The sequence below is a fragment of the Megascapheus bottae genome, chromosome 8 (genome assembly GCF_031878675.1).
Source record: "Megascapheus bottae isolate mThoBot1 chromosome 8, mThoBot2.hap1, whole genome shotgun sequence".
NCBI classification, from domain to species: Eukaryota; Metazoa; Chordata; class Mammalia; order Rodentia; family Geomyidae; genus Megascapheus; species Megascapheus bottae.
The window spans coordinates 65,658,598-65,672,495 of NC_143516.1; the positions used below are offsets into that span (position 1 = coordinate 65,658,598).

Consider the following 13,898-nt stretch of genomic DNA (forward strand, 5'->3'; position numbering starts at 1 on the left):
ATAATTAAATTATTTGATTTGTACCCAAAGAGCTAAATTACGAAGTGGATAAAAGTTATTACTTTAAGACAAAGAAAGGCTGAAAAGAACTGAAAACAGGAGCAGCAAACATAAATATTGGATTGCTATGTTAATATCACAATCATCCACACACACATTGTAACATCTTTCAGTCATAACTAGCCTCAAGTAACCTTCAAGAAATCATAAACCAAAAGGACATAAGGGATTGGAATCTCCACAAATTGTGAGAGGGTACCAGTGAAAAATCTGTAAATACAATAATAAGCAAGGTAACATGGACCAACACACACACACACACACACACACACACACACACACACACACACACACACCCCATGAAGAAACTGAAATTACAGGCATGGGAAACATATTAAATAAAATAATAGCAAAAAACTTCCCTAAACTCAAGAAATTGATGGGTGAGGGGGTAGAGAGCTGATAGCATCTGTCTGGCACAGGCTTACAGAACACCAAACAGACAAGGTAAGAGTAGAAATGAAGAATTATAACTTAGAGAAGTTATAATGAAAGCAGTCACTATACACTTTAAAGAAAAATTACTGAAAACTGCAAAAGGGGAAAGTAAGCCTAAATGACAAGACCATTAGAATAACAGCAGTTTTCTTGATGAAAACACTAAGCAGTCAAAGGGCATAATTCAAACCCCAAAAGATAAAAATCATTAATCAAGGCCGGGAGTTTGGCCTAGTGGTTAAAGTGCTTGCCTAGCATGCATGAAGACCCGGGTTCGATTCCTCGGTACCACATACATAGAAAAAAGCCGGAAGTGGTGCTGAGGCTCAAGTGGTAGAGCTCTAGCCTTGAGAAAGTCCAAGGACAGTGCTCAGGCCCTGAGCTCAAGCACAGGACTGGCAAAAAAAAAAATCGTTAATCAAGCCTAATGTACCCAGCAAACCCATCCCTCATGACTGACCAGGAAAATGCAATGGGAAAGAAAACCCTGCTAAACAAAGAGAGTAGCAAAGAAAGAGAAGGAAAAATATATTTATAAAACAGATGACAAAAACATGAGAAGGGGTCTCAATGTGTGAGAAGTAATGCACCTTCTATCTGGTGAATATAACTGTAACATTAAAACATAAAAAGATTAACAAATAAAAAAGCACAGAAAATATGGTATAACTTTCTATAATAATGCTAAATATTACTGGCCTTCCAAAAAACAGAAGAATAATCTTACCAAACTCATTCTATAATGCAAGTATTTCACTTATTCCAAAACCAGAGACACAGTAAAAGAATAGAATTATAGATTAATCTCTTTGGTGAACACAGACATAAAAATTTTCAGTAAAATTCTTTCAACTCTAATTCAATAACACATTAAAAATTTTACACACAATGATGAGGTGGGTTCATTCCAGGGATTCACAGATTCTTCATCACAAAAAAGTCCAATAAATATAACATGTTATATGAACAAAATTAAGAACAAAAATCACATGATCATCTTAGTATATGCAAAGAAGATTTTGTCAAAAATCCAGCATCCATTTATAAGGAAAGCTCTGAAAAATCTAGAAAAAGAAGAAATACACCTGAACTTAATAAAGGCTATCTATGAGTCGGGAGTTTTGCCTAGTGGTAGAGTGCTTGCCTAGCATGCATGAAGACCCTGGTTTGATTCCTCGGTACCACATACATAGGAAATAAAAGCCAGAAATGGTGCAACAGCTCATGTGGTAGAGCTTTAGTCTTAATAAAGCACAAGGACAGCGCTCAGATCCTAACTTCAAGCCCCAGGACTGGCAAAAAAAAAAGAAAACAAAAAAGAAAGCTATATATGAAAACATATAGCCAACATCATTTTAAAAACATCATTGTCTGCAGTAAGAAACAAAACAAGGTTTTCCACTCAAAATTTCAACCACAGCAATAAAACAGGAATAAATAAATTGGATTTAAATAGGGAAGGAAGAAGTCAAATTATCCCTATTTGCAAATGATCTCATATATACATAAGACTATAAGGCCCCACTGTAAAACTTCTACAGCTGATAAATACCTTCAGAAATTAGCAGAATACAAAAATCAATCCTTAAAAGTTAGAAGCGATTCTGTATTCCAACAATGAACACTCTAAAAAAAGAAATCCAGAAAATAATCCCATTTACAATACTCTCAAAAACTATAAAATAATCAAGGTGTTAACTAATAAAGCTAAAAACTACAAGTAAACTATAAAACTTTGAAGAAGAAAATTGAAGAAGACCCCAAAACAGGTAAGATTTTTGCATACTCATGAATTGGCAGAATAACTCCAGTGGGAATGACCACATTAAAAAAGCAATCTACAAATTCCAGGCAATCTACAAATTCAATGCAATGACAAAATACCAGTAGCATCCTAAAACCAGGCTCAATTACAAAAATTAATCCAAAAATTCACAGATTCATAAAAGAATGCAAATGAAAAAATATATAGTTTTAGCTTCTAAATAAAGAGAGTCCTGGTGGATGTATCACATTAGTAATTTTCAAATTACACTAAAGAGCCATGGAACATACATAAACAATTTGGTAAGGACACAAAACAAACCTGAATACCAAAGAAAGAGTATAGAAAATCCAGGATTAAAACTACATAGCCCCAGCAACATATATTTGACAAATGAGCCAAAATCATTTAATGGAGAACATACAATGTTCAAAAAATGATGCCAGGAAAACTGGCTATCCACCTGTAAGAAATGGAAAGTGAATCTCTATCTCTTACCAGAACTGTACTCCAAACAGATCCAAGGTCAAACCAGTGAAAGAAAACTTAGGGAAAGATGTCCCTCAGTTGATGAATGGATCAACAAGATGTGGTATTTGTACACAATGGAATTCTATGCTGCTGTCAGAAAAAATGACATCAACCCATTTGTTAGGAAATGGAAAGACTTAGAAAAAATCATATTAAGTGAAGTAAGCCAGACTCAAAGGAACTTAGGTTCAATGGTTTCCCTCATTTGTCATAATCAGTAGAAACCTTGGGCTCTACTAGCAGAGATTTGCAATAGAGCAAAACCTTGATACATAAGGCCATATAGTATGAACTAATTGAAAGGAACTCTAGGATATTGAAACAAAAGCCGTATAATGAATGATTGTTGTCCTTAACGTACTATGTTATCTCTCATCTCTTTTGCTGTCCCTTGGTTATCTCATATTGGTATAGTATCTCACTTTGTTATCTGATATATTGGATATATTTGTATTTGGTTATTTGAAATTGGATAGGGAAGGGGGAAAACCAAGATGGGAGGGTGGGGGAGAGGGTAATGGGGACAAAGACATGCCAAAGGGTATCAATGTATGTGAATTAATACACCTTCTATCTGGCAAATATCATGTAACCCTTTTAATTACAATAAAAATATTAAAAAAAGAAAACTTAGGGAAAATCCCAGAAAATTTAGGCAGAGGTAGATATTTCCTGACGAGAACTACAACTGCACAGAGGTAAGAACAAGAATTGACGGGTGGTATCACTGTCCAAAGCCAAAGTCATGGCAGGACATGAGACTCTGCTTTGTTTTGTTTTCCCAGTCCTAACGCCTGAGCACTGTCTTTAGGTTTTTTCCTCAAGGCTATTTCCCTGCTACTTGAGCCACAGCACACTTCTGTCTTTTTTATGTATGTGGTACAGAGGAATTGAACACTGGTCTGTGTGCATGCTAGGCAAGCGCTCTACCACTAGGCCAAACTCCACATCAGCCCATTTGTAAGGAAATGGAAAGACTTGGAAAAAATCATTAAGTGAAGTAAGCCAGACTCAAAGGAACATGGGCTCAATGGTTTCTCTCATTTGTAATAATTAGTACACATCTAAGACTCTCCTAGCAGAGGATTATAATAGCTCAAAATTAGGTACATAAGGTTACATAGGATGAAACTAAATGAAAGGATTCTTTAGGATATGGAAACAGGAGCTTTATCTAGTGTGATTGTTGTTCTTAATGTGTTATTTTATTTCTCTTCTCTTTTGTTGCTCTTTGGTTATTTCCATATTGCTACTGTATCTGACTTTGTTACCTGGTATATTGTATATAAGTTTATTTGAAATAGGAAAGGGAGGAAAACAAGATGATTGGAAGGGGGTGGGGGGAAGGAAATGGGGATAAAAACATGAGAAGGGGTATCAATGTGTGAGAAGTAATGCACCTACTATCTGGTGAATGTATCTATATCACCTCTATACATTACCCCGACAATTTAAAAAAAAAAAAAAGAATTGACAGATGGGACAAAATTAAAGAGATTCTGCACAGAAAAGAAACAATGACCAGAACCAAGAAACATACATATGAAAACAGCAGAAAAGACTTCAATGAACATTATCAATCAATAAGGAGTTGGAGAGCTGGGGAAAGAGAGTGAAAGAGGCTCGATAGGGGTTATCAGCAGGAAAAACAGAGCTAACAAGGAAGAGGAAAGGATGAATATGGTCAAAGTTGATTGTTACATCAATAAAACCATCAATGTCACTTGTTGAAATTATTTGGGGAAGGATAAAAGGAGAAAGTGAAACAGACTGAATTATATTGTAAGTATGTGTGAAAAAGTAAAAACGAAATTCACTCTTTATAACAAAACTCATAATAAACTTAAAATGATAAATTACATGCTAAGACAACCCCTCTCATGGAGACCTTTTGAGAAAATATAAAAGAAGCGAAGAGACAAACCACAGAGCCATGTAAAGGAACTAGATCTTCCAAGCAGGACCCATAGAAATACAGAGCCTGAGTTGAAAGCTTTCGCATGTGATGTACAGGGAAGTATGGTATGAGTTGGAGGAAAATGTTAGATGGTGAAATGAGAGTGTCAAGTGAGTTTGGAGCAGCTAGAACAGGATGGTAATGATTGGAAATAATTGGAAAGAGATTGGAGGGATATATATAAATAGAGAGGGGGGAGAGAGGGAGGGAGAGAGAGAGGGAAGGAGGGAGAGAATATGGTCGGTAAAGTGAGAAATCAAAGCAACAGAAAAAAATAGAAGCAAAATAGTGCACAGGTAATTACAATTGTCAATGTAGATTGTGAAAATGTAACTTGATGGTATGAGTGGGGTCGAGAAAGAAGGGAAAGAACAACTGAGGAGGCCACATAGATCAAGATGTATTCATAAATTGACATGTGAAATTAAAATCCCATTATATAATTACATAAAGGTAATAAAATGCATAAGCAGGGAGAAAAACAATCAAAATGGTGTATGGGAAAGCCAATATAGGTTCTGTACTTGAGCATCAGATTCTTAGTTTTCCAATAACCAAAGGCTAAAAGGAAATAAAACACTTGCAAGTCTATTTAATTAACTGTTAAAATTTAAGTGTATTATTTAATTGTCAAGAGGAATTAAAACATTGTAATTGCACACACGAAAAAAAGAATTGGTGATAAAAAGATCCTAGGTATTGTTAGAAAATATGTCCAACTGAGTGAAAAAAATATGCCATATCAATTTAGAGTGAAAAAGCAAAAACAATTCATAGAAAAATCTTTAGCTTTAAGTGACTACTCTATAAAAGAAAAGGCTTAACGTCAACAACCAAATCATTGCATAGAAAATTAGAAAAGTCATAGTAAATTCAAAGTGAAGAATGGAAAAAAAGAATACAAATAAAATGCCACTAAACAAAAACAATACAAAACTTAAAAATAACATTAAGATTGGGAATAAAAATGGATGCTTCTGCAGCAATTAAAAGTAAGAAGGAAAAATAATGCATAATCTGTTAAGAAATTTGACAGGGCTGGAAGTGTGGCCCAGTGGTAGAGTGCATAAAGCGTGGCTTCAATTCTTCAGAAAAACACGCACAGAAAAAAGCCAGAAGTGGTAATGTGGCACAAGTTGCAGAACATTAGCCTTGAGAAAGCTCAAGGAGAGTGCCTAGGCCCTGAGTTAAAGCCCCAGGAGTGGCAGGAAAAAAAAAAGAAAAAAGAAAGGAAAGAAAGAAAGAAATTTGACAGTTTATAATGAAATAAAAAAATTCCTGAAACATACACAGAATTCTAACTATGGTATCTCTCATCTCTTTTGCTATCCCTTGGTTATCTCATATTGTCACAGTATTTCACTTTGTTATCTGATATATTGTATATATGCTTATTTGGTTATTTGAAATAGGATAGGGAAGTGGGGGAAACAATATGGGGGTTGAGGGTAAATGGGGACCAAGACATGAGAAAGGGTATCAATATTGTGGTATTTATACACAATGGAATTCTATGCTTCTGTCAGGAAGAACGACATCGCCCCATTTGTAAGGAAATGGAAAGACTTAGAAAAACTATTAAGTGAAGTAAGCCAGACTCAAAGGAACATAGGCTCAGTGGCTTCCCTCATTTGTCATAATCAGTAGAAACCTTGGGCTCTCCTAGTAGAGATTTACAATAGAACAAAACCTAGATTCATAAGGCCATATAGAATGACAATAAATGAAAGGACCTCCAGGTTATAGAAACAAAAGCCATATAGCGAGTGATTGTTGTCCTTAATGTACTATATTATCTCTCATCTCTTTTGCTGTTCCTTGGTTATCTCATATTGCTACAGTATTTCATCTGGTTATCTTATATATTGTATATATGCATATTTGGTTATTTGAAGTAGAATAGGGAAGGGAGGGAAACAAGATGAGGGGTGGGGGTGGTGGGAGGGAAATGGGGACCAAGACATGAGAAAGGATATCAATGTATGTGAAGTAATGCACCTTCTACCTGGTAAATATAATGTAACTCTTCTATTAATTACAATAAAATATATGGAAAAAAATGAAAAAAAGAAACCAAAAAAAGAGTAGCCTATATCTATTGAAGAAATTTTATTTTTATTTAAAACATCACCACTCATATAAAAATCTCAAATACAGATGATTTTACTGCTAAATTATAATGAAAACAGAAATGTACCAAGTTTATACATATTCTTGTAAAATAGCTATTTCATAATTGATATTTACATTTATATAGCATGGGTTAAAACTTTACAAACATTCTAAGAAAAATATAGACTAATCTACATTGTGAACACAGACTTAAAATTCTTAATATACTAGCAACTCAAATCCAATGATACATAAAAATGTCATTCAAAAAGGTAAGTTTAACACTTTATATGTATGTAAGAATGTAAGATTAACACTCAAAAATCAATTACTAAGACTAAACATATTAACAAATTTTAAATTCACTGTTTTGATTAATTCAAAACAGTTTAAAAAGTTCAAACCCCATAAATCAAAAAATACTTTCTGTAATCAAAACAAAGCACATATATTCATTTTGATACATATAATTATCTCCAAATATATTGATGGAATATGCCATGTCTTATACCATTTCCTTTACCCCAAACTGAAAACAAAACAAGACAATCACCCCTTTATACTAGTTTCTATTAAATACATACTGAGATTAATAGATGGTGAAACACAGAAAAATCTATACAGATTAAAAAAAGAAATAAGGTTGGGGGGAGAAAGTGGAAGAATAGCATGGGAAGGAATAACAATGTTCAATAAGCAATATACTAACTACCTTACGGATGTAATTTTAACCACACTATATACATCGCCCTGACAATAAAATAAAATTTTAAAAAAAGAAACAAGTAAAAGTTTCTTTATAGCATTATGCTTAATAATACAGATGGGATTATGGAAAGCCTAAAGACTATAAGATAATATGACAGGATGAAATAATTGGAACAATTTAATAGCTAGATTGAACTTTTCCATTGTAAAATAAAAGACCTCAGTAAGTTAAGAAATTTTCTATAGTTGTGGATTACACCAATTTACCCAACCTTAATCAAAACTCAGTCAACTCCATTGAAGGACTTGGTAAATTAATTCTAAATTTTATATAAAAATCAGAATACTAAAATTATCTTGAAGAAAAACTGTTAAATTACTTAAATACAGATTATAGCAATTTAAGTAGTATGAAATTAGAGTAATAATTTTACTTCAATGTACTTTATAAAATTATTAAAATGGTTAAAGTATCTATGATGAATATAGCTTATCCATTTTCCCACTTAAAACTGAATGCAAATAGTTAACTCAATTGTCATTTTCTACTATGCCAACTTGCAATTGTTTAGTACTTATCAATGATGAAGTTATGCTATTTTTTCAGAAAGAATACATTTTAAGATGTACTAAAAACAAGCCTAAATAGACAACCATAGAATATTTTTCAGGAATCACAACAAAACATGATTCTGCCAATATACTGCTATTAATCAGGGTAGACATGCAACCCTCAACAACAACCTTATGTGTCACTGATTCACAAGTATGGCATAAATTCTCTTTGTAAGAAGCATTTGTTTCTTCTCTCCACCCTCTCTTCCTACCCTTTCTCTCTATTTGCTAAGGTACCTATTTTCTATGAGGAAATTCTTTCTGCCTTAGCCTGCCAAAAGACATATCTATTACGATGAGATGTCTGACTTCAGTTGTTTCTTCCATTAAAACGAAGCAGCCTGGGTATGCATATAACAAAAATAGAAAATAGTGATCAGCCTAGAAATTTTGCATTTTCTATACTCTCAGTAATCACATCGCACATGCCCCTTTAGTAGATGGATTGAACTTTCCTGAAAACTCTAAGCAAGAAGCCTGTTTCTTAGGTTCTGCTCAAGCTGTAAGACCATTTGAAATCCTAGCCATTCTGGCACTAGCACCTCTGGCACTATTTCATTTCCTACCAGTAGGCCCTTTCTGCCTCCCTTACTTTGCTCATTTGCCTTCACATATCAGCTTCAGAACCATATTAAGTTGGACACAGCACTCTACCTGTTGATCTGCTCAGTTTTTACACAAAGATAACTGTAAAATATATTATCAGTCAGAAATATGACCCTAAACAGGAAATGCAATTCAATGGGATTACTTTAAAATACAAATGAGTATGTATTTATCCACAAACCTGTACTGCTCAGTCATTTAAAAAATGAAATCAGCAACAAGCTTCACTTTTCCAGCTCAACCAACATTTTAGAATTTTAGAAATCACATTCAACTTCAGGTAAATATTTCATCAGATGTATCCTTAGGAGATAAGGAAAGTAACTGAAATCAATCAATCAATAAATAAAATTTTAAAATTAGAAGTACAATTCATATGTCTGTATGATAGCTGTAATAATCTCCTGCTAAACAATGAGATATATCTCACTGTCCTTTTTGGTGGCCAGATAATATTGAAATCTAAGTAGGATGACAATTCATTAATTTACTATCTGTGGATCATATTCTATGTCCTAAATACAGTATTGATGAAAATAGATGAATTATGGAACTCATTATTTTAATTCTACTGGAAGAAGTCATAACATAAATAAGGATGATTATATATTTCAGACTGTGACATACGCAGCTGAACAAACAGGTAGGATAAAAAAGAACATAAAAACCTGCCTCCAATTTTACATGTAATGCTTAGTAATGGCCTCAATTAGCAGGTAACATTCTAAGCAAAGATATAGAGGGAAACAGAGAAGCTATTCTAATAATGGAAGAAATCAAGGAAGTAAGTTGAAATGCAGGAGCTGGATACACACAAAACTTTCTCAAATACCATTTTAGTTGACCCCATTAGAATGTACTCATTAGGTTAGCAGTTTTGTACTGCTACAAATGCTAGAAAGGATGTAGAAAAAAAGTGAGTATGTACGTAAACACATGCACTATGAAAACCAGTATGGAGGTGCCTCAAGAAAAACTGAAAATAGAGGCACCATATAATCCAGTTAAACCATTCTTAAATATATATCGGAAGGAATGTTACTCAGGACCTAATAGAGACATACCTGTATTTATCACGGCAATATTCACAAGTGTCAAGTTATGGAACAGGCCAAATGCCTGTAACTGATAAGTGGATTTATTAAACGTTTCATATATACATAATGGGATATTATTCAGCTATAAATAATAATGAAATTAAATTGTTTGAATAACAATGGCAAGAACTAGAGATCATTGTGTTAAATGAATTAAGGCAGATTCGAAATGACAAAATTGCCATATTTTCTCTCATGTATGAAAGATAAACACACATATAGTCACACATGAAACCTATGTGACATGTTCTCATAAATATTAAAGGAAGTGATGGGAATGTAAACCAGGTCCTGGGAGGATGACAGGTGGGAGGCGGAAGTATGACTGGGGAAGGTTAACATGGCTGAAATACTTAACATTTCTGTATGAAAATAGAATAACCTGCTCGAATTGTTTTAAGAAGGGAGGAGAGAGGGATAAGGCAGAGTGATGGAAGAAGTGAATCGAATCAGAAACCATGGTGAACATTTATATAAATGTCACAATGAAATCACCCTGTACAACTAAAACATACCATTAAAATGGTTCAGTATGTGCAATTAATTAACTGCATAATTAAATTAAATTAAATTATTTAATTAATTTAACCAAACTAGGCTGTCAGACAGCATTAAGATACTGGAGAGGGCCCAGCACACCACATAAGAATCTGCCATAGAATTCTTAGAGGAACAGTATTTGAAAGCTGCCAGAAAAAGAGAGAAAAATAGCTATTCGATATTTCTCAAGAAGCAGAACTAGAAACAACATGTGGAAATTACATGGAGACAAATTTTCAATAAACAGATGAGTAAGATATCTAGTGATAGGAGCTGTCCACCAATCACATGTGCCTTTTTGTGAAGTTATAAAATTCCAATTACTGGAGTTACTCAAGCAGAAGCTGGAGGACCATCTGTCTGAGATGAGGACAGATTTCAGCACTGATGTTGAAGGCTTTATAGATTAACCAATGTCTTTTCCAGTACTGAGTCTATGATTACACAAGCACCCAGGCACCTTATGTGGCATTTAAAAGTTCCAGCTGGGCAGTGAGACATCCTGGTTAAAAATCTAGAGTCCAGGGGTGGGGGGAGGGAAGTAGAGACAAAATAAGGAGAAGGGGTATCAATGTGTGAGAAGTAATGCGCCTACTATCTGGTGAATGTAACTGTAACCCCTCTATATATTACCCTGACAAGAAAAAATAAAATAAAATAAAATCCAGAGTCCACTGCTTATTTGAAAATAAGCTTATTTGAAAAATAATCCAAATAACAGAAGCTATCTCTAAGGGTTGTGTTTAAGATTATATGAAAAAAATTGAAGAAATGACAACACAATATGTAGTAGTAAAAGCTTGCAAAGGTTGTAATTACAGTACAGGTATGTGCATTTAGCAATATTGTATAATACATATATATGTATATAAATGAGTTCAAATTTACTTTCTTTACTCTTTTATTTAACAGTAAGATTTCATGTCCAAAGCTGAGCTCTTATACCCCAGTAACTACAACGTATCATAAACAATAATAGGAATCATTATTATCAGTCACTGATCACTTCATATAACACTTCTTTAATTCCCCTCTAGGGAATGTGCAAAAATATCATCTTTTAAACACTCATGAAAGCAGAATCAACTATGTATTGATTACTCCTTTAGGATGAGAAAGAAACCTCACAATCTGTGTGTATGGAAGGACTCAAAGTACGCAGGCCAACACATACACAGATACTCACACAGATGTTTTGTCTGTTGAAATATGAGAGTTAAAGTAGCAAGCCAATCCACACTTGTAATCAGGATAGTGTGTACTCTATTTCGGCCATGCTCCTAGTTCCTTTTGGCATAGGTTACTTTTTAAGATAGGGTCTTCTTGCTTTATGCCCATACCAGCCCTGGCTATAATGCTCCAACTTGTGCTTGCCTGTGTCACAGAGACGGGAGTATGTCACTGTGTCTAGCACTGTGCTTCTCCCTATAGGTAAATCAGTTATTGATAGGAACAGAGTCTCGGAAATATTTACACCCAAACCATTATCTGTGATCTCTGCCTGCTGAGTAGCTAACATTACAGGTTCAAAGCCTCTGTGCCAGGATTAAATGAATTCTAATACAGGAGATGATTCCAGATATTTCTTCTCAGAGGCAAGAAGTTTATGAATCTGAGTTTTATTAACAGAAAATAAGGGAGAAATATAGAAAAAGCTGCATGAAAATAATGTTTTCCGATGGTAAAGCACAGTTAAAAATGTACCATCTCGGGCTGGGAATTTGGCCTAGTGGTAGAGTGCTTGCCTAGCATGCATGAAGACCCGGGTTCGATTCCTCAGTACCATATACATAGAAAAAAGCCAGAAATGGTGCTGAGGCTCAAGTGGTAAAAGCTCTAGCCTTGAGAAAAGTCCAAGGACAGGGCTCAGGCCCTGAGCTCAAGCCCAGGACTGGCAAAAAAAAAAATGTACCACCTCTCTTTTGTCATTTTGCATAAATTGACATTTATTGTTCCTAGTGGAAAACATTTCGGGATAGATTTAAATAGGAGATGTGAACTTTCAAAAAAGATAGTTGACACCATTTTATGTTTTATTTCTTCAGTGCTTTATAATATTTTAGCATGATGAATAAGAGGAAAAACCAGGGGCAAGGGTGTAGCTCAGCAGTATCAGTTTTGCTTAGTATGTGTGAGACCTTGGGTGCAATTTTCCAACACCACAAAAAAAGGGAAAAATATTTTGAAAGGTAGTATCTGTATGATATATTAGCACATGTATGGATTTACATCTAGCATCATAGTTGAGTCTTCCAATAATACGATATAACTGTTATTATATACCCTTCCTTTATTGAAATTCAAATAGAAGCCATTGGAAGAGAACTGCCAAAACCTCACATCATAGTTAATGAAAATGTAATTTGACACCAAAGCCTTTAATTATTCTATACTGGTTGTCAAATAAACACGGCAAATTTACCATTAATTACTAATTAGCCATTTATTATGTTAATTTATGGATAAAATTTTAATATATTTCAAGTATAATAAAAATTATGTATCAACTTATTTTGAATATATATCAGGAACACATTAAGATAGTAACATAACAAGTCACGGTCCAGGCTATCACCTAAAGACAGATTTCAAAGTGCAGTTCAGTGACCATAGACATAAACAGTACTGAAATTTTGATCAACTTTCAGTAATTTTGCATTGGCATTATAAATTTGGTATTTATGAATCTAAGTCAAATCTTGGAAGCAAAAGAGTAGGAAGTCTGTTTCTCTACGTCATTCCCCAAGCGTCTGAAGTGGGCAACTGAAGTTCTCCCTCTGCAAAATTCCCCATGCTTATTTCCAGTAAAGTCTTCATTCTAAGACAGCCTCCTCTAGGATTTGGTAAAATCTCTCTCTAGTGATACCCGGCACTGATCAATGATGGATATAATCATTTACAATGCTTGAATGCTTTCTTAATTCAACCCAAGGTGATATCAAGGTCAGATCTCAGTAACCGTTTCAAGCGACATGATGTAGAAAAAAAGAAAACCTGTTTTTAAATTTTCTTGTAAGTTAGCTCTATAGTCACACAGCTGATTCTGTCTGAGAACCCAAAGCACTGTTACCCCGCTAGCTTTACTTCTCTCCATTGCCCATAGACATGAAGAAATGGAGGACTCTTGCTGCTTTCCTCACAAATCACACACTCCCATAGCTGTGTCATATGGCATGATGCTCAGTCTCTGATGATTACATTTTCCTTCATTTCTCTTCTTGGAGACTCTGTTCACCCATCGTGATGCAGTCCAAATGCCTCTCTCTGAAGTCCTCTCTGTGCACTGGCTCCCTTCTGTGAGTTGTTCCATCATGAGGTTCCATCAGCAGCCACGTGGGGATCTCTCTTTCCCACCGCTCACTGTGCTCATAACAGGCGGGCACTTTCTTGGTGCTTAACTAAGCAGGCATGATTAAAGTATATTGTACCCAAATGATGATAAGGGACTGAAAATTACTTCCATGGGATG

At 34.5% G+C, this 13,898-nt stretch overlaps 1 protein-coding gene across 2 annotated transcripts in view; it reads right to left on the minus strand.

Annotated features, from left to right (window-relative positions):
- Mei4 (meiotic double-stranded break formation protein 4) overlaps positions 1-13,898 on the minus strand; it is a 159,641-nt gene that overhangs the window by 136,113 nt on the left and 9,630 nt on the right. The window contains exon 2 of one of the 2 annotated variants that reach the window (XM_090337729.1): positions 8,974-9,095. The exons of the other annotated variant lie outside the window; for it this stretch is intronic. The gene's annotated coding sequence lies outside the window, so the exon portion shown is untranslated. The remainder of the gene's footprint in view (positions 1-8,973; positions 9,096-13,898) is intronic. 2 annotated transcript variants of the gene reach the window in all.